This window comes from Mixophyes fleayi, chromosome 8 (assembly GCF_038048845.1).
Source record: "Mixophyes fleayi isolate aMixFle1 chromosome 8, aMixFle1.hap1, whole genome shotgun sequence".
In the NCBI taxonomy this organism is placed as follows: domain Eukaryota; kingdom Metazoa; phylum Chordata; class Amphibia; order Anura; family Limnodynastidae; genus Mixophyes; species Mixophyes fleayi.
Genome location: NC_134409.1, coordinates 83,874,906 through 83,894,983, shown reverse-complemented (window position 1 = coordinate 83,894,983; position 20,078 = coordinate 83,874,906). Strand labels below are relative to the sequence as shown.

Below are 20,078 nucleotides of genomic sequence, written 5' to 3'. Positions count from 1 at the left end.
GAGAGGACGAACCAAGCTCTGGAACAGTTTATGCGCATTTATGTGTCTAAATTTCACGATAATTGGTCCTCTCTTTTGCCCTGGGCAGAATTCGCGTACAATAATTCTTGCCATTCCACTATTCACACGTCCCCGTTTTTCTGCAACTTCGGGTTTCACCCAAAATCCAATTCATTCTCTACTACTGTTCCCTGTAGGGATTCCGGAACGCCTGCTTTTACGGCCAGGCTAAGGTCCGTCTGGAAAAAGGTGCACGCTGCACTAGGTCAAGCTTCCCGAAAATCCAAGATCTTCGCTGACCGTCACCGTAGACCCTGTTCATTGATAGTGGGGGATCACGTTTGATTATCCACACGGAACATCAAGTTGCGGCAACCTTGTAGGAAGCTGGGGCCTCGATAGATCGGACTGTTTCCAGTTGAGAGGAAAATTAATCCAGTGGCATTTAGATTAAAGTGGCACTTCCTTAAAAATACCTGCGACCTTCATTGTTCACTTCTGAAGAAAGTCGCTGCTCCCAGCAAGTTTAATCGGTCTCTCTCTAACAGGCCCAGGCCTCTGATGGTGAACGGAGACCACGAATATGCTATTGAAAAAATCCTTGATTCTAGGAGGGTTCAAGGTCAAGTCCAATTCCTCGTTCATTGGAAGGGTTATGGCCCTGAGGAGCGATGTTGGATACCGCAGAGGCGTCTCCACGCTGGAGGACTCGTTAAAGAATTTTTCAAGAAGTTCCCCACGAAGCCTGGATGTCGGGGTTCCTTGACCCCTCCTCAAGGGGGGGGTACTGTTAGTGGTCGCGGCGGCTCCGGGCACCGCCGCGACTCTCCTGCTGCTCCTAATGACGTCCAGGCCGTTGCTACGGCAACCAGGGCGTCACTTCCAGTTTCTGTGTCCCGGTTGCCTGGGCAACAACCGGGATGCCTTGGTCTCACTGACTCCGCGCCCGGCCAGCTGTCAAACAGCCGGGCGCGTGCGCATAAGTGTAGGTAGGGCCAGCCCTGCATGTCTCTCAAGTTCAGACAATCAAGGCTGATTTTGGCTTCATTATTGCTGGCACTCTCTAGACATGATTGGCTGCAGGCTCTGCATATCCATTATACTGCAGCTGAGGACACATTCTGAACTGGGTTCTGATTGGCCATCTGTACTATTTAAGGCAGTGAGGTCTGCAGCCTCACTGCCGGTTATAGCGTTCTGTCCTCAGTCCTGCTGCCTGCTTGTACTATCCGTTTAGGTTCCTGCTACCTTAGATTTGACCACCCGTGTTTGACCCCTGCTTGTTATTGGACCTGTGACCCTTCTCTTCTGACCTTGACCTTTTGCCTGGAATTTGGATTTTGCCTCTCTGCCTGTGAGTTTGACCCTTCGCTTGCCCTTGGATATTGCATCTGTGCCTGTGACCTTTGGACCTTGGATTTCTCTTATACTACAGTCCACCAATCACTCCACTTCTGGGAAACTCCTTTAAGTCAGTATATGCTACTCGACCATCGGTCGGCCCGCAGCCCAGTCTGTCCCCACCACTAGGGGCTCCAGCGAACACCTAGCCTTCTGAGTAGTTCCCGAGTTTCACTGTACTGACTTGGGAGTTCCTAACAGGATGATCATGTTTTAAGCATAGATATGTACACTGTGGATTGTTTTTTTTATGAGTTTCCAGTGGGAAGATGGCTATATCTTTTTTTATTTATGTGAGATGATCATGTTTTAAGCATAGATATGAACACCTAGGAGGGTTTTCTATGCATTTCTAATATGAAGATGGCTATATCTTTTTTATTTATGTGGGATGATCACGTTTTAAGCATAGATATGTACACCTAGGACTGTTTTCATATCTATGCTTAAAACGTGACATAAATAAAAAATATATAGTCATCTTCCCACTAGACAAACATAGAAAACATTCCACAGTCTATATATCGATGCTTAAAACGTGATTCATCATCCCACGTAAATAAAAAAGGTATAGCCATCTTTCCATTGGAAACACATAGAAAACACTCCACAGTGTACATATCTGTGCTTAAAACGACATTATCCCACATGAATAAAAAAGATATAGCCATCTTCCCACTAGAAACACAGAGAAAACACTCCACAGTGTACATATTGATGCTTAAAAACGTGATCCTCCCATGTAAATAAAAAAGATATAAATATATATATATATATATATATATATATTGGCCAAGAGTCAATAATATGACAGCAAAATAGGAGAGTAATAATACTCGATCCATTTGCATGGGCAGTGGGACTAATGATTGTGTAAAAGTGCCAATGACCAAGTGAAATCTTGGATAAAGCTGATGATGCCACAGGAGGGACAGCTTCCATTTTTACTGCTGCCTCTAAGAAAGTGACGACTTCTTCGCCATCAGCAGACCTATCTCGCTCCTCAAGTCCGAGCTCTCCGCCAGACTTGGACATAGATCCCACAGTTCAAGAGTTCAAGCAGCTATTACTAACCTAGCGAATTATATAAAACTTACTTTCCAACAGGAACTTAAGAAAGCTATTGTTGAATTCAAATCAGAAATAGCAGCCCTCGGTTCTAGAACTGACACTCTTGAATTTATAACCGATGACATTTGTTCCACTCAGGTGACTTTTGAACATGAATTAGCCTTGCTTCGAACTGAGATGGATTCTGTGAAAGAGAAACAAGAAGACCAAGAGAACAGATCACGGCAAAATAATTTGAGTATTCGCCGTGTACCAGAGTCTGTAACAAATTCTTCTCTGCCTGACTTCCTCTCCAGCCTCTTCAGCCACCTACTTCCAGACCTAACAGATAGAGAAATTCTGATGGATCGTGCACACCAAGCTCTTAGAGCCAAACCAGCTGCCGATCAAAGACTACAAGATATTATAGTCCGCCTTCATTATTATTAAACGAAAGAAAAATTGCTTAATGCAACTAGACTCACAGATTCGATTGATTTTCAAGAAATGCAACTTCAGATATTCCAAGACTTGGCTCCTTCTACTACCCAGAAATGTAGAGATCTTCAACCAGTTACGAGAATACTACGTCAACACAATTTCCAGTATCGATGGCGATTTCCATTCCAACTACAAGTATTTGCTGGGTATTCCATCCTTTATGCCAAATCTCCAACCTTGATATTCTTCCGGATCCAACCTCATCCACAGCACGCAATAATTCCTCAAGACCTACAAGAGATTTAGCACCACCTTCTGACTGGATAACGGTGGATCATCGATCAACAAGACCTCCCACTGATCCAGATTGATTGGTAACCCTCAAAAGTTCATTACAGTTTCCAAACTTTTTCTTGGACTTAAGTCTAGCATCCAGCTCCTGTTTGCCTTGTAATCACTATAGGCACCTAATAATCAAACTGCCTTTTCCCATGTACTCCTAGTATTTCTCTGCTCTTATATTATATCCCCTTACGGGAGTAAAAACATAAACAAATCTCAGGATTTCCGACAATCTTTCTAGAGATGTTAATTACGATGTTGTTGTTACAAATTCAATGTCGCATAAATGTTCATATTGTTTAGTCTATTCTCTCCTCTCGCTCTCCCCCCCCTCCAGCTCTACCTCCCTGATTCTCCCATCCCCCCCTTCTCCTTCACAACTTTTCTTCCCTTTTCTACACCTCCACTGCATTTTTCCCCTTTGTCCCCTTCCCACCCCCAACCCTTACCTCCTCTCCCTCCTTTCTACTACCCCCTCCTTTTTCCCACCATCCCTCCCCTTTGGTCACTTATCCACTCCAACTTTGCTCAAGCAAGAGCCTGGGCGGGGGGGGGCAAGAGCCCGGGAAAGGAGCAGGGCAAATGCATTGGCTGGGAAAGTAGATGGACAAGGGCCTGGGCATAGTCCTGGGCAGTGGGGAGGGGAAGACCCTGGCCAGGGGGAGGGGGTGCCAAGAGTCTGGCTAGGGGGGTGCCAAGAGCCAGGCCAGGGGGGTAGAAGAGATGACTGGTGTTCTGGGGTGGTGAATGAAGCAGCTAGTGTATGGGGTGAAATGGGTGAAGGTAATGTGCCGGAAGTGCGTTGGGAGTGGGCATGCAAGAGATCACCCAGGAGTGTAGCAATACTTGTAAGTGTGGAATTTAGAGTGGACAGTTTGTTCTTTCTATATATTACACACAACAGTCACTTCTCAAACTGTCCAAAAAAAATAGTTTGCAAAATTCACTGATTAATCGTTTTGCAAATACTACCACTGGTCACTGTTGACTTTATTACATTGTTAATCACGTTGGAAACACAGTTAACTCACCTATCTCCCATTCCAATTTCTGAACAGGAACAAAACAATGTGATTTGAAATGTAAGGTGAATGCAAAATAGAGCCATAAAGAGGATTAAAAGTGTAGACCAGTGGTTCCCAAACTTTTGAAGTTCGCGGCACCCTTAGAGTCTCCAAATTTCTTCAAGGCACCCCTCCAAAATAATTACTGAGCAGTCCTGTTTAAGAAGTAGTTGGGTCAATAAATTGTAATAAGTATTTAGGTCAGGACAGAAATACTTATTTAGTTGTATGTAAAAATGTCCCCTCTGCATTCAGACCTTCTGCCCCTTCTGCCCCCAGTCACTCTGCCCTCTCTCACGCTGTCCCCCTCCTCTGCCCTCTCTCATGCTGTCCCCCTCCTCTGCCCTCTGTCATGCTGTCCCCTCCTCTGCCCTCTCTCACGCTGTCCCCCTCTTCTGCCCTCTCTCACGCTGTCCCCCTCCTCTGCACTCTCTCGCGCTGTCCCCCTCCTCTGCCCTCACGCTGTCCCCCTCCTCTGCCCTCTGCCCTCTGTCACGCTGTCCCCTCCTCTGCACTCTCACGCTGTCCCCCTCCTCTGCCCTCTCTCATGCTGTCCCCCTCCTCTGCCCCCTCTCACGCTGTCCCCCTCCTCTGCCCTCTGCCCTCTGTCACACTGTCCCCTCCTCTGCCCTATGTCACGCTGTCCCCCTCCTCTGCCCTTTCTCATGCTGTCCCCCTCCTCTGCCCTCACTCTGTCCCCCTCCTCTGCCCTCTGTCACGCTGTCCCCTCCTCTGCCCTCTCTCACACTGTCCCCCTCTTCTGCCCTCTCTCACGCTGTCCCCCTCCTCTGCCCTCTCTCACTCTGTCCCCCTCTTCTGCCCTCTCTCACGCTGTCCCCCTCCTCTGCCCTCTCTCACGCTGTCCCCTCCTCTGCACTCTCTCGCTGTCCCCTCTCACGCTGTCCCCCTCCTCTGCCCTTTCTCATGCTGTCCCCCTCCTCTGCCCTCTGCCCTCTGTCACACTGTCCCCTCCTCTGCCCTCTGTCATGCTGTCCCCCTCCTCTGCCCTCTCTCACGCTGTCCCCCTCCTCTGCTGTCACTCTGTCCCCCTCCTCTGCACTCTGTCACGCTGTCCCCATCCTCTGTCCTCTCTCACACTGTCCCCCTCCTCTGCCCTCTCTCTCGCTGTCCTCCTGGTCTGCCCTCACTCTGTCCCCCTCCTCTGCACTCTGTCCCCTCCTCTGCCCTCTCTCACTCAGTCCCCCTCCTCTGCTCTCTCTCACGCTGTCTCCTCCTCTGCCCTCTCTCACGCTGTTCCTCCCCTCTGCTCCCTCTCACGCTGTCCCCCTCCTCTGCCCTCTCTCATGCTGCCCCCCTCCTCTGCCCTCTCTCACGTTATCCCCTCCTCTGCACTCTCTCACGCTGTCCCCCTCCTCTGCCACGCTGTCACGATCCTTCTCACTCTGCCCCCCGCCAGCCATAGAAAAAAGAGAGAACACAAAAACTTACCAATCCGCATCCTCCTCTCTCACGCAGCTTGTCACTGAATTACAAGCTGCGTGAGAGAGGAGGATTGCTGGGTCCCAGCGCCGCGCGGATAGGTAAGTTTTTGTGTTCTCTCTTTTTTCTATGGCTGGCCCACGGCACCCCAGTGACAGCGCCGCGGCACCCCTGGGAGACGCGGCGCACACTTTGGGAACCGCCGGTGTAGACTATATAGTCCCTGGGTTTTTTTGTATCATCAAAGAAAGTACCTAGATACATTTGCAGTAATCTGACCAACAATGCTATAATCTACATAATAGTGGGTTTTTTGAGGGGAAACCCATTAGCAGAGTATTGCAGTAAATTTGATACTTTGCCTCTACATTTTCAGGACAAGGTAACTCTTTGAAAGTTGCAAGCACAGTAACATTGATTTCGGCCTAACAAGGTTGGCCCCTATTTTGAAGCAAACATGTTGTATCTATTAAAACATATCACATCAAATAGTACTTACTGTACGATTTGGTGGTCCAAATTGACAACAAATATGCTTGAAAAATCACCAGTCTCAGCAACCTGCCCTGCAAAATTGCAATTGAGCAGGAATAAAAGAACAGTCCAGGTGGGTTTAAATGCACGATTTCATTAATAAGCCAGGTGTACACTGTCTTCCTAATTTCAGAGCACAGAGTACTTGTCTCACCTGCGACAGGTGCCATGTTTTTGGATGGAAAGTCAACCATTACACACACAGGTATCTGAAAGATCCGCGTGAGACGTGAGCGCGCCCATACGTGCCAACCAATCACAGCGCGGAATCCTTTATTTTGTGAGAAAGGAGAGCTGCAAAATGAGGGCCGCAATATTTAGCCACTGTGAATTGAGAGCGCTGACCGAGGGCATGGATAAGGTGCCCTCGGGGCGTTATATATCAAACGAGCTGAAACTACGGGCCTATTGTCGAAGTCAGCAAATTGGATAAAGTCATCTCAATTAATATTGAGCAAACTTGGTTGTCTTTGTCTGAAAATATGCGTAGAGCACGCTACGGTGTGGAAGGGCGTGTACAGCAGCAACACGTGGCAATAACAGTTTTTACACTTTTGTATACATTCGCACAATCACACACATTTGTAAATAGTACACATTAATTGTAGTTGCAACACATAGTTTTTTATGTCGAATTATAGTAGTGTTTATGTGTAATATTATAAGTTACATGCATATTAGTAATACATATGGTACAGGTTAAAGGAAATGTGTCATGTCTGGTATCATATTAATCCCCTTTACATCAGCAGCTGTCCGGTTCATTTGGTGAAGAGATCGCACATTGCATACTCTAGTTATTGATGTTAGGAAATAAACCTTTAATGTGGTACTGACTATAAAATGCTAATGGACTAGTTGAAACTGGAGTCTTGGCGGGAAGATAGGGGCACATCCCCTGGAGAGATGACCCCTACCTTTGGATTCTTTAGTTTGAATTAGACTATGATCTGCAACCTCCTGGACTTTCCTGAAACCTGGACCAATAGAAACAAGCCACACCATATGCATTTTTTTTACTGTATCTCTGTCTGCATATAAGCAGGAGCTTTTCATCTAGTGTTCAGTCATCTTGACCACAAACTTCAGACCTGAATGACTGTTCACTGGATTCAGAGTGCCTGCGATAAGTAACGGCTGTACTTATTATTATTTCGCTTGAATTATTCTGCTACTTTTTGAGAATAAATATTTGTGCGTTGGAATTCGACAATCGCTATTGGATAGCGACTAAACGTGCATAACACTATCAAAGGGTCCGCAGACACCTCTGCCTGCAGTATAACAAAAACCGGACAGTTGTCCAGCTGCAGTGGCGCTGGAGCGACCTCCGCCGGCATCTGCTCTAGCTGCATGATTTGAAAGTTGTCTTTGTCTGTCCTGGAGCTACGGGAGGAGATCGTAAGAAGTGAGTTCTCTATTAATCGCAGAAAATATCTGTAAACATATATTTTTTGTATATGTTTCAAAATATGTTCACCCAAATCACCTGACATGGCCTACCACTGCATATCTTCCTCCACACTAGAAAGGTCATCCAATGCACCCAACCTGCTTTGGCTGCTGTCTCCTAAAATTTGCTGCTGAACATTTACTTTCCTAAATGAGTGATGGAGGAACTCCAGAACTTTAATGCAGGTTTGGGATTCAAACTCTCAAACTCTTGACCCGAGTGCTGTAACTTGATGACCTTAGCTTAAAAACCATTTGAAGATTATAGTGGCAGATGTGTTTTTATTATTGCAAAAACATTTGACAGGGGGAGGTTTCACTGTGAAGATCAATATAAATACATTCTCTGGCTTGCTAGGAGACACTACAGCTCTAATATATGGGCTAATTAGATAGCGTCTCAACACAGTGATACTTTGACTAATTCTCTAGCTAATCTATTGTGAAATTGCCTAATGTGGGGAGGTTTCCCTGTATTTTTCAACATATAGTAATACCCAGCAATACACAATTATAGCTAGTGGTAACATTAGCAATCTACCTATACATAAGTCCACATATTAAGAAGGATATACATGCAGACAGCATTTGTTTTTAGTATATTTTATTATATTTCGCTTATTTTAATTAATACTTAATAAAAGTTGCATTTTATTTAATATCAATTAGAAGCCTCAGTGCACCTACCAATAACTTTCTTTCTTTCCCTCAATCTTTCAATGTTAAATAAGTTTAGGTAGCACCCCATATCGATACAATTTTGATACATAGGATTACATGGGTAGTAAGCTTCTAAATATATGATTTAGTGCGACAGTATCTCCTATTTCCAAAAACATTTGAACGCCAGCTTGGAAAACCAAATCTTTAGCTCAGTTTTAGAGATTTCGAAGGTCCCATTTGTCTAAGGTCCCATAAGGTGCAAACATATTACCTACTGTACTATATATACCTAATCAGTCATTCACTAACTGGTGTCACTCACCAGACTGTGAGTGCTTCTTCCCGTGTGTTTAGGAACTGTGGCCGTCCACCATCCTGAGGGTCTGCGCATGTGCAGCCCTTTCAAACCTTCAGTACCTGTTCCTTTTAGTTAATTGGCTGATCAGGCAACACTCCCTATTTAAAGCACCTGCTGTCTATACCTCGTTGCCTGATCTTGGAGTCTCATTCCCCATGAGCCTCTGAAGGTGTTCCTGTGTTTCCTCGTGTATTCAGCCCAGCTGATTCCTGTGGTTCCCAGACCACTTCAACTCTCCTGTGGTTTCCAGACCACTTCAACTCTCCTGTGGTTTCCAGACCACTGCAACTCTCCTGTGGTTTCCAGACTACTTCAACTCTCCTGTGTTTCATCGTGACTGTATTAGCTGATTCCTATCCGCTGCCTCCATGCACTACAGTTATCAGCTCACTTCAACTCTCCTGTGTTTCATCGTGACTGTATTAGCTGATTCCTATCCGCTGCCTCCGTGCACTCCAGTTATCAGCTCACTTCAACTCTCCTGTGTTTCATCGAGACTGCACCAGCTGATTCCTATCCGCTGCCGCCGTGCTCAACAGTTCCAGCTCATCTCAACTCTCCCGTGTTTCATCGTGACTGCATCTGCTGATTCCTATCCGCTGCCTCCGTGTACCTGCAGTGTCCTGCTTGCCGCTACCCTTCAGTTCTACTCGTGTCTGCAGCCAGCTGATCCGCTCTCCGTGCTTCTACAGTGTTCCTGCCTGTGTCAACTCGCCTGTCTGCATTGGATCAACGCTCCGCTGCTGTCCTCTGCTTGGATACCGCTTCTACTCTTCAGTGATCTCCTGGTGACCAGTCCTATATACTACGGCTTCCTGAGTATTGTTCCATCGTTGCTGGTCTACCTACCTGTGCGCTGCACCTACTTGGATACCGCTTCCATTTCCCTGGGACTTCGCATCCTGCCGGCCTCCTGCCGCTCAGGTATCTCTGCACTCCCTTCTGACAGCCTGCTCTTCTGAACCACGGTATGCATACTTATCATTGACTGTGCTCGTGTATTGCATACCTTGCTGGACTGAGTTGTTCTTCTCTGAAGTTGCCTATCCACTGAGACTATTGCCATCATTTGACTGTGTTACCTTTTAGTCTGGATAGTTCCTGAGACTTTGTATATTTGTGCAGTGCTGCTCTGTTATTACTACTTTGTGCATATTATCGTGGGATCAAGTTCAAGTGTGCCCGTGTATACTCTCCATTACATTTATCTCCCCGTGCTCCTCCTCACATATATATTTCAGTGGTACAACTTGCTAGAGGCAGACCACTGATTCCTGTTTCAGTATCCTTCCATATAGCAGTGGTACAACTTGCTAACGCAGACCACTGACTTCCCGGATACCTTCACCTGGATTCCGTTCCCTCACCTAGACAGCGGTACAACTTGCTAAACGCAGACCGCTGACTTCCATCACCTCCCCGTTGCTTCTGGACATTCCTCCTCACTATAGCAGTGGTACAACTTGCTACCGCAGACCACTGACTACCCTCACGTTTCCTTTGTCCATTCAGTTCCTCGTGTACTAATACATATATATTACCAGTGCTGCTAGTCATAGACTTTCCACGAGCATTCTCTACCATCTGCTGTCTCCTGTTCCGTGATCACCCCGCTACCAGAGTACCATATTACCATCTATACTGCTCTGGTAAGTCCGTCACCTGGTGATCCCTGGGTAAAGTCTCCTAGTGCCCGTGACACACTGCTGTGAAGGGAAGACTTGTTCAGGTGCAGGTAGATAGCGGGAGAGTTTGTCCCAAACAGATATGCAGCATCACAGCTAATAGTCTATAGCGGGTATGTATACCGCTGCTGAGTAGAGAGGCTTGTCCAAAGCGGATATGCAGGATAACAACTGATAGTCAATAATCAGTATGCATATCGCTGCTGAGTAGAGAAGCTTGTTCAAACAGATATGCACCGTAACAGCTAATAGTCTATAGCGGGTATGGATACCGCTGCTGAGTAGAGAAGCTTGTCCAAAGTGGATATGCAGGATAACAGCTGATAGTCAATAACAAGTATGCATACCGCTGCTGAGTAGAGAAGCTTGTCCAACGAGGATATGCAAGCACAGCAGGAGAGCTGGGAGGCTGTAGCGGGTATGGGAACCGCAGGTGAGCAGAGCAGGTAATCCAGCAGACAGCTGAAGACACGAGCAGGACACAGGAGTCAGTAGTGGGTATGGGAACCGCCGATGAGCAGAGCAGGTAATCCAGCAGTAAACTGAAGATACGAGCAGGACACAGGAGACACCTTCAGAGACTCACAGGGAATGAGACTCAAGATCAGGCAAAGATACAATGGCCACAGGTGCCTTAAATAGAGAGAGGTGATTGATCCACCAATTAGGTTAAAAGCAAGGTCATAAGAGTTCATGGATCCTGCGCATGCGCAGTCCATCAAGATGGCGGACGGCCACGGCTCAGGACAGGCGCCGGCAGGAAGGATAGAGAACCACGCACCAGCGCAGAGGCACTCACGGTCCGGTGAGTGACATCCATCAAGCTAAGGCTGGGGGAGGAGTATCATGTATAAAAGCTTGTTTGTGCCATTTGTTCACGGAGACCAACGCTGGGAAAGCTGGCTGGTCCTGAGAGAGAGCTGGTCTATGTATAGCTAGCGTTTTGTGTCTCCATGATTGCTGTGCAAGTATACGGTGTCAAAACATTTACCATCCTGACAATAAAACTACATAAAAAGGAAGAAGTTGTTTGCGTGTGCTTCTGCAGTAGCGGGCTCTTGCCACAAGTGGTGTCAGAAGTGGGATACTCCGGGAAGCAAGTTTCCGCTACCCAACCCGCGCAGACGTCAACATGGAGGAAGTACTGAGAACCCTCGTGAATGGGGCTGCTGCGCAGCAACAGCAGCAAGCTCAGATGCTACGAGTTGCCGAGGCACAGGTGGAAAACACAAGGCTCTAAAGAGAAGAGTTAAGCCAGGTGAGGCATTACAGAAATGAACCACTTGGTCCTGTTCTCCAGAAAATGTCGCCAGGTGATGATATAGAAGCATATCTGGTGTCCTTTGAGAGACTTGCAAAAAGGGCAAAATGGCCTCCTAAAGATTGGGCTGAGAGGCTGGCACCATATCTGACTGTTGAAGCTCAGCAAGCTTATATGGATCTAGATGAGGAACGGGCCTCTGATTATCTGTGCCTAAAGTCTGAGATATTGGTTCGCATTGGAGTTTCCGGGCCAGGCCGAGCCCAGCGCTATCACCAATGGCGCTATGTTAAAGAAAAACCGGTCAGAGCGCAAGTGGCTGAGCTTTCTAAAATTTTAAAGAAATGGCTGCAGCCTGAGGAGAATTCGCCTTCTCAGATTATTGAAGTTCTGGCGATAGATCACTGCATCCGGTGGCTGAACCGCGATTTGCAAAGGTGGGTTCTGCAATCAAACCCACAAACTTATGAAGAGCTTTCCACCGTGGTAGAAAGTTTTTGTGCGCTACAGCAAATGACTAAAGAGCCTGCATTTGTGCCAAAGCCGCAGCCACGCCAAAAGCCAGGTTTGACAATCCTTGCTACAGGGCACAATGGCAAAACTGCTACAGACAGAGGGCCAGGTGCAAAGCTGTCTAATCTGAAGTGTTTTGAATGTGGTGAGCCAGGCCACTTTAAGGCAGAGTGTCCTAAACTACCGGAGTCCAAGGACTGTTCCGTGGCACATATTGGGCCTGCTTTTCCAAGCTGTTTTACCATGAGTCCCACCTCAGGAAGTCCATGTTTGTTCCGGGTGACTGTGCTAATCAACCAAAACCTTGTTCTGGCCTTGGTTGACTCGGGGAGTGAACTCTCATTGGTTTCCAGCTCTGCCTTACCCGACATCATAACTTCTCAGTTGCCCAAGGTGAAGGTTCTTTGCGTACATGGCACGACAGAGGAGTATGAAAGAACAATACTACCAGTCAGACTCAAAGACAAAACTGTTATGGTGGTAGCTGCCATAGCACCTAAACTCCCATATCCACTCATTTTGGGGCGAGACTTCCCACTGTTTAATGATGTTCTCGGTGAGCGGATCCAGCCGGACATGCCGGCAATTAATGCAACGGTCGGAAGCCCGGTCTTAAAGGAACCGCCTAAGAATCCACAACATCTGGACATCAATCTTTGGGAACCGCCAAACCGGAATGCCATCCTGGGAGTCACAGCAGGAGTTCCACAAAAGCATCCACCTGCGGGGAAACATGGACAGTCCAAACTAGCATTGGTCGGTGATGTCGCAGATGAGCCCACCCCGCCTGTCAGTGAGGATACGGACTGGTCCGCAATACCAATTTTGTTTCCTCTGCAGGACTTTGCTCGAGACCAACTTAATGATGCCACTTTGGAACATGCCCTTAAAAGTGTGACTGAGGTAAATGGGGTAGCGAAAGCCAGCCAGCCTGCAGAAGGTATACCATATTTTATTGTTAAAAATAATTTCCTGTATAGAGTTGCTACTGTACAGGGGGAAAAAGTAGAACAATTAATGGTTCCTCAGGTCCATGTACCCCTAGTGTTAAAAGCAGCACATACACATGTCTGTGGAGGACACCTAGGGAAGGATAAAACACGGGAACGAGTTCTGCTTAGGTTTTACTGGCCCGGTGTACACATGGCAGTGAAAAAGTATTGCCGGTCCTGTTCCATTTGTCAGAGAACCTGTCCCAAACCCATGTACAAGGCACCTCTCATTCCAATACCAATAGTACAAATTCCCTTTGATCGGATAGCTATGGACCTTGTGGGGCCACTGGAAAAATCAGCACGTTGGCACCAATATATACTAGTGGTGCTTGACTATGCAACCAGGTATCCAGAGGCAATTCCCCTACGAAACATAAAGTCCAGCACCATAGCTAAGGAACTTGTATTGATGTTTACACACTTGGGAATACCCAAAGAAATTCTCACAGATCAGGGTACTCCATTCATGTCTAAACTGATGAAGGACATGTGCCAGTTGCTAGGGGTTACGGCACTTCACACCTCTGTATACCATCCACAAACAGATGGCTTGGTGGAACGCTTTAACCGCACATTAAAGAACATGCTCAGTAAAGCAGTGGCTCAAGAGAAAAAAGATTGGGACACTCTTATTCCCTATTTGATGTTTGCCATCCGTGAGGTACTTCAAGTTTCAACAGGGTTTAGTCCCTTTGAGTTATTGTTTGTGAGACAGCCCAGGGGTATCTTGGATATGTTAAAAGAAGGGTGGGAGCAGCAAGGTCCCAGGGAGCCAAATCTGGTACAATTTGTGTCCCAAATGTATGAGAGGCTAGGAAAGATAGTGCCCATTGTGCAGGAACATGTAAAAGAGGCTCAGGAACGACAGAGAAAAAGTTATGATAAAAGTGCTGTTGTTCGATCTTTTAAGCCTGGGGACAAGGTCCTAGTCCTGGTTCCCACCCAGGAAAGCAAACTTTTCACCCATCGGCAGGGTCCATATGAAGTTCAAGAGGCTGTCGGTCCTGTCAATTACAGAGTCCGCCAGTTAGGTAGGAGAAGGGAGGAGCAAATATATCATGTTAACCTCCTTAAACCTTGGCATGAGGAGGAAACCTCTCCTCAGGTAGAGAGTACTGCCATTGAAAAGTCTGAAGTGCCCATAGAGCCAGCTTTGTCCATTCAGCAGAGACAACAGACTGAAGAAATGATTTGCCGGAATAGGGATGTCTTCTCTTCCATTCCTGGGCGCACTACCTTAATCGAACACGACATTGTCACTGCGCCAGGAGTCATTGTAAAGCAGAAGCCATATCGTATTCCAGAAGCCAGACGGGTGTACGTGAGAAAGGAGGTCGAGAAGATGCTCCAGTTAGATGTGATTGAAGAGTCCACTAGTGAGTGGAATACTCCCATTGTGCTTGTTCCGAAACCCAATGGGACAATTAGGTTCTGCAATGACTTTAGGCGCCTAAACAGTGTGTCGCAGTTTGATACCTATCCGATGCCACGTGTGGATGAACTAGTGGAAAATCTTGCTGGTAGCAATTATTTAACAAACCTTGATCTAACAAAAGGTTATTGGCAAGTTCCCCTGACTTCCACGGCCAAGCCAAAGTCTGCATTTTCCACCCCTGATGGTCTCTATCAATATAAAGTCCTACCCTTTGGGTCGCATGGGGCACCTGCCACCTTCCAAAGGGCCATGAATAAATTGCTACGACCTCACACAGCTTATGCAGCCGCTTACTTGGACGATATAGTGATTTATATCCCAGACTGGGGATCACATTTAGCCAAAGTTGAGGCGGTCTTAGCTTCATTAAGGTCAGCAGGGTTAACAGCTAACCCAGAGAAATGTGCCATAGCCATGAGAGAAGCCAAATATTTGGGGTACGTTGTTGGTCGAGGGCGTGTAAAACCCCAGCTAGACAAAGTGGAGGCAGTCAAAAATTGGGCAAGACCAGGAAAAAAGTCACAGTTAAGAACCTTTTTAGGCTTAGTAGGTTACTACAGGCGGTTTATAAGCCACTTCGCCACTAGAGCTGCTCCACTTACGGACATGTTAAAAGAAAGTTGTCCAGATAGATTAACTTGGTCTGATTCTGCAGAAACCGCCTGGTCTGATCTTCGGTGCAGTCTTGTCACAGGAGAAGAATGGAGTAGAAAATCCTGTCCTGTACCTAAGTCGTAAGTTGCTTCCAAGGGAACAAAAATATGCCACTGTGGAGAAAGAATGTCTCGCCATAAAATGGGCTACAGAAGCTCTGCGCTATTATCTCCTAGGCAGAGAGTTTACCTTAATAACAGACCATGCACCATTGACATGGATGCAGAGCAACCGGGAGGTAAATGCCAAGGTAACCCGCTGGTTCTTGGCTCTACAACCTTTCAAGTTCTCAGTAGAACATAGACCTGGGATTCTGCACAAGAATGCAGATGCATTGTCACGAAAATATGCGCTCCTCGCGAAGTCCGCGTCCCCCTACTTGGAGACGCTAGGGGGAGGGATATGTGACAAAGAGAGGCATTTAACTGACAATATGCAAAGAAAACATACAAGCAGAGTAAGACATTGGCGCAGTTATGCACCTAGATTCAGGTTAAACCAAGTAAGACTTATGTGTAGTTTAAAGTTGGTTAACTTACATGATTTAAAAGCTGCTTCCTCTCAGCAAACAGACAGGGTGTGTCTGTTAGTTGAAACAGAGCCAGTGATGGGCGTTTTCTCTTAAAGAGAAGGTGGGTGTGTCACCTGTCCATTAAGCTAAGGCTGGGGGAGGAGTATCATGTATAAAAGCTTATTTGTACCAACGCTGGGAAAGCTGGCTGGTCCTGAGTAGCTAGCGTTTAGGGTCTCCATGATTGTTTAGGGTCTCCATGATTGCTGTGCAAGTATACGGTGTCAAAACATTTACCATCCTGACAATAAAACTACATAAAAAGGAAGAAGATGTTCGCGTGTGCTTCTGCAGTAGCGGGCTCTTGCCACAAGAGCGAACGGGGTAGTAGTCCAGCACAGATACCTTCCTTGATGAGTATTCCAGGTTTGTCCGCCCCCACTCTACTACAGCGGTAGCCCCCACCTGGTGGTAATTCCCCACTGCTTTTCTCAGGGGTCTCCCCTTCACAAGGACCTCTGGGGGTAGCTGGGCATACACAGACACAGGGTCCAAAAAGCGGTCAAGTATCAGCTTCAGCCCAACAAGGGGCTGTAGTAGCTCAAACATTTAGATCAGGAGATAGTGAGCATGGGGCAGGGGGCTCCTGGGTTTTTCCACCCGCAGATTTTCAGACGCAGAGGTCTAGTCAAGGGTCGCCCACATGGTTCTTACGGTACCCCACGACAGGTTATGGTCCGGCTTCTCAAGGGGGACCTTCATGGGCAGCTCCATACCTTTCCCTCTCAGGACAATATGTTCACACATACCCGAGACCTGGTTGGCCTAACACACATCTCTATTCCCTGGCATAGGGTTGCAAGTTTCTCCTTATCAGTATCAAGGTAGAGGGAATGATAGCGGTCGCCAAGGAATCAAGTTTTTACCTCACCTTATAACCATGCCTGATAATGTCCGGTCTAGTACTAGCTCCAATGTGAACTCTCAGGTGTTACCCGTCACAGATGCTAACAATGTTTTTCATCCAGTAACACAGGGATCTGGCAGGGTGGTACTGCAGCAGCACTCTCTGGGAGGCGTTGAAAGCGTCAAAGAGGCGGATCGGGTCCACCTTCTGGAGGGGAGGTCGCCAAAGTTTCTACCCAGCAAGCTGTCCCAGGCACGGGCGGTGAGTATGATGTTGCTAGTATTTGCACAACTCACACATCCAGCTCTCCTGTTTCCACGACTAGTGAGGAGTCAGCAGGTTCAGAGGAGCACGGTCACAGAAAGCTAATAAAGATATTGAATACACATTTTGGGGGCAGCAAAGGTAAAAGGAAGGCGGGGTCTAATCAGGCGGGTAAGAAGACATCTGAAGGTCCCTTAGTTAAATGCGAGAACACAGCCCTGTTGATAGGTATAAGACCTAGCATAAGAGACAAAATTAAAAGGGGCTCCTTTGTGGATATGTTCAGTCTTACTGTTGAGGCTCAAAAGGATTTAGAGCGAGCATGCGCAAGGGGCAGGGTTGGAGAAGAGATGTAAAGGAATTTCTTAAATTGGCTGGCGGGATATTGTGTTTTCTCGGCCTGTTACCTGAAAAAAAAACCTAATGCCCTGATTGACGTTTGGAAATACTTACACATGATAAATGAAATGTACATTTTTGATCGGCCAGGAATCTGGCATACATACGACAAAAAGTTCAGGAAGAAAGTGCAAGGCCAGCGTGACATTCCTTTAGCTTTTAAGAACGTCGAGATATGGATGAAGTTAAATAGGGCTCAGCATAGCTCGGTTTATAGACTCCTGTCTACACGGTTTCCGACAACGGGGAGACGAAGTGCTCCCCAATGGTCAAGAAACAGATGTTTCGCCTTTAATAACTCATCATGTAGCAGAGGGGACTCATGCAAATATAGACACATCTGCTCGAACTGTCGAGGACCACATCCAGTTAGAGAGTGTTCGAAAAGCAGTGCCCCAATCAACAGAAGTCGGGCAGGCCCAAATAGTAAGGAATAAGGCCAAATCTCCTATTATTTTAACAACCCTTTTCAATTGGCTATCTTTTTACCCTGATGCGTCCAAGACCTCATTCCTGCGGGAGGGTTTTCGAGTCAGTTTCCGCCTTCCCATCGATGGTGGGGTGGCAGCGGCCGCTGGCAAAAACCTTCGGTCAGCAAAGTTGTATCCGGACATCCTGATGGAAAAGGTCAGGAAGGAGTTGGACCTTGGACACATGGTGGGTCCTTTCTCATCCCCACCCATATTCAATTTGGTAATTTCCACAGTAGGTATAGTCCCTAAAAAAGCAACGGCCAAATACCGCTTGATACAACACTTGTCCCACCCAGTCGGTAAATCGGTCAATGACGCCATAGACCCGCTAGTTTGTTCAGTAACATATGAATCATTTGAAAGTGCCTTGGTGCTAGTAAAAGTGTTTGGGAGGGAGGCACAAATGGCAAAATTAGATATAGAGTCGGCATTTAGGCTTCTTCCCCTTCATCCGGAATCATTTCAATTCATGGGCTTTAAAATTGATGGCGGTTATTATATCGATAGATGCCTCCCGATAGGTTGCTCGGTCTCCTGCGCATATTTTGAGGCCTTTAGTTATTTCCTTCACTGGTGTGTTCAGGCGGGTACGGGTCATCACGGTATAGCCCACTATTTAGATGATTTCCTTTTCATAGGGCCGTCAGATTCCCCCCTCTGCGCAGATATCCTCTACGCGGCTCAGGCATTGTTTCGAGTAATGGGCGTTCCGGTGTCAGCCGATAAGACAGAAGGTCCCACCACATACCTTTCCTTCTTAGGCATCGAGATTGACATGGTTGCTGGCTGTTGTCGCTTGCCCCTGGAGAAAATCAAAACGTTAGGGGACCTGATAAGCAAAACCCTTTCTACAAGGTCTAGTTCATTGTGGAAAATACAATCTCCCCTAGGATCCTTTAATTTTCTCTACAAACCTCTAATTTTTTCTACAACCCCCCCCCCTCCATGGGGAGGGGAGTGGTTTGTGGAAAACTCCAATTGGCCACAGCGGGATTTAAGAGTCAGCATGCACGAATCAAATTGACTATGGAATTGATAGGAGATTTGCACATTTGGGAGCGTTTTCTAGTACACTTTAATGGTATTCGGATATGGCCCAATTCTCTTGCAATAAAGCGAGCTAAAGTTTGATTTGAACACTCGATTAATAATAAATAATTCCTAGTAATTTTGCACTGTGCCACCTCTGTCTGTATGATTAAACAACTTAGTAACTTTTAGGAATGGAAAATCTTGCTTTACAAAATCAAGGGTCATGTTATACTAGCCAAACGTTTATAGATTATTGTCTGCTCTTCGTTTTAATTGGCAAACACTGAATTTGTGGGAGGTACCAATAAGTATGAGCTGAATTTTCTTGACAATTTTGTTTGAATTCCTGTGAGTGATTGTGTAGGTAGGGCCCCAGTGTGCTGCTTTGCCCTGGGGCCTATAATGCTGTTAAGACAACCCTGTCCACTCCCCTCTCCCCTGGGCACACCAGCATTTTGTATATCTATAAAATGCAACACAACAGCCTTAGCAATGTCTAATGGGCGCCCAAATGCATTTGGAGCAAGAGGCCTAACAGTTTAAAGTTATATAAAGGTACACATCTGTAGTAAGTCCTGTCTGCTAGTAAAATTTGTGTGGCATGGAATTATTTGTTTGTTTATTTGTTTGTTTTACAGCACACATTGAGCAAGCGTGGACGTTTCCACCCCTCCCCCCATCAGCCCAAGAACAGGTCCACATTGATCGATACTCAAAAAAAATAAAATAAAAAAAATAAAAATTTGTAAAATATTCAAAAAAAAGAGAAAAAAAAAAATAAGGGCAAGGGCATATGTAAATTTGTAAATATGTAAATAGTTTTGGCCCAAATAAATGTAAATAGTTCTTTTTTTTACCTTTTTCTATAAATAATCACAAGTTAAAAAACTAAATTGGTGTGTGTGTCTTTATTAATATATTACAAATACACAACATGTTTTTCTAAGGTCAATAAAGAATGGATATGGATTCCAAAAAGACAAACATTTAAGCGACAGATTTTTGACACAAATCCCTCATTGTTGCAACATTTATATAGCCCTACTAATTGTGGGTATCAGCAAATGAAGATACACAAAGTATTTTGTAAAGAAATCCACACTAACATGGGAAGAACAGTAACTCCATACACATAAGGCAATGGTCAGGAATCCAACTCATGACACCAGCACAGGGAGTCAGAGGTGCTAAATTATAAGCCACC

The 20,078-nt window shown here is 46.2% G+C and overlaps 1 long non-coding RNA gene across 1 annotated transcript in view; it reads left to right on the top strand.

Moving 5' to 3' along the window:
* The window catches only part of LOC142099401 (uncharacterized), a 174,978-nt gene extending 155,404 nt beyond the window's left edge, over positions 1-19,574 (top strand). The window contains exons 2-3 of the long non-coding RNA XR_012678534.1: positions 16,828-16,967; positions 19,513-19,574. This is a non-coding gene — a long non-coding RNA (uncharacterized LOC142099401). The remainder of the gene's footprint in view (positions 1-16,827; positions 16,968-19,512) is intronic.
* The last annotated feature ends 504 nt before the right edge of the window (positions 19,575-20,078 follow it).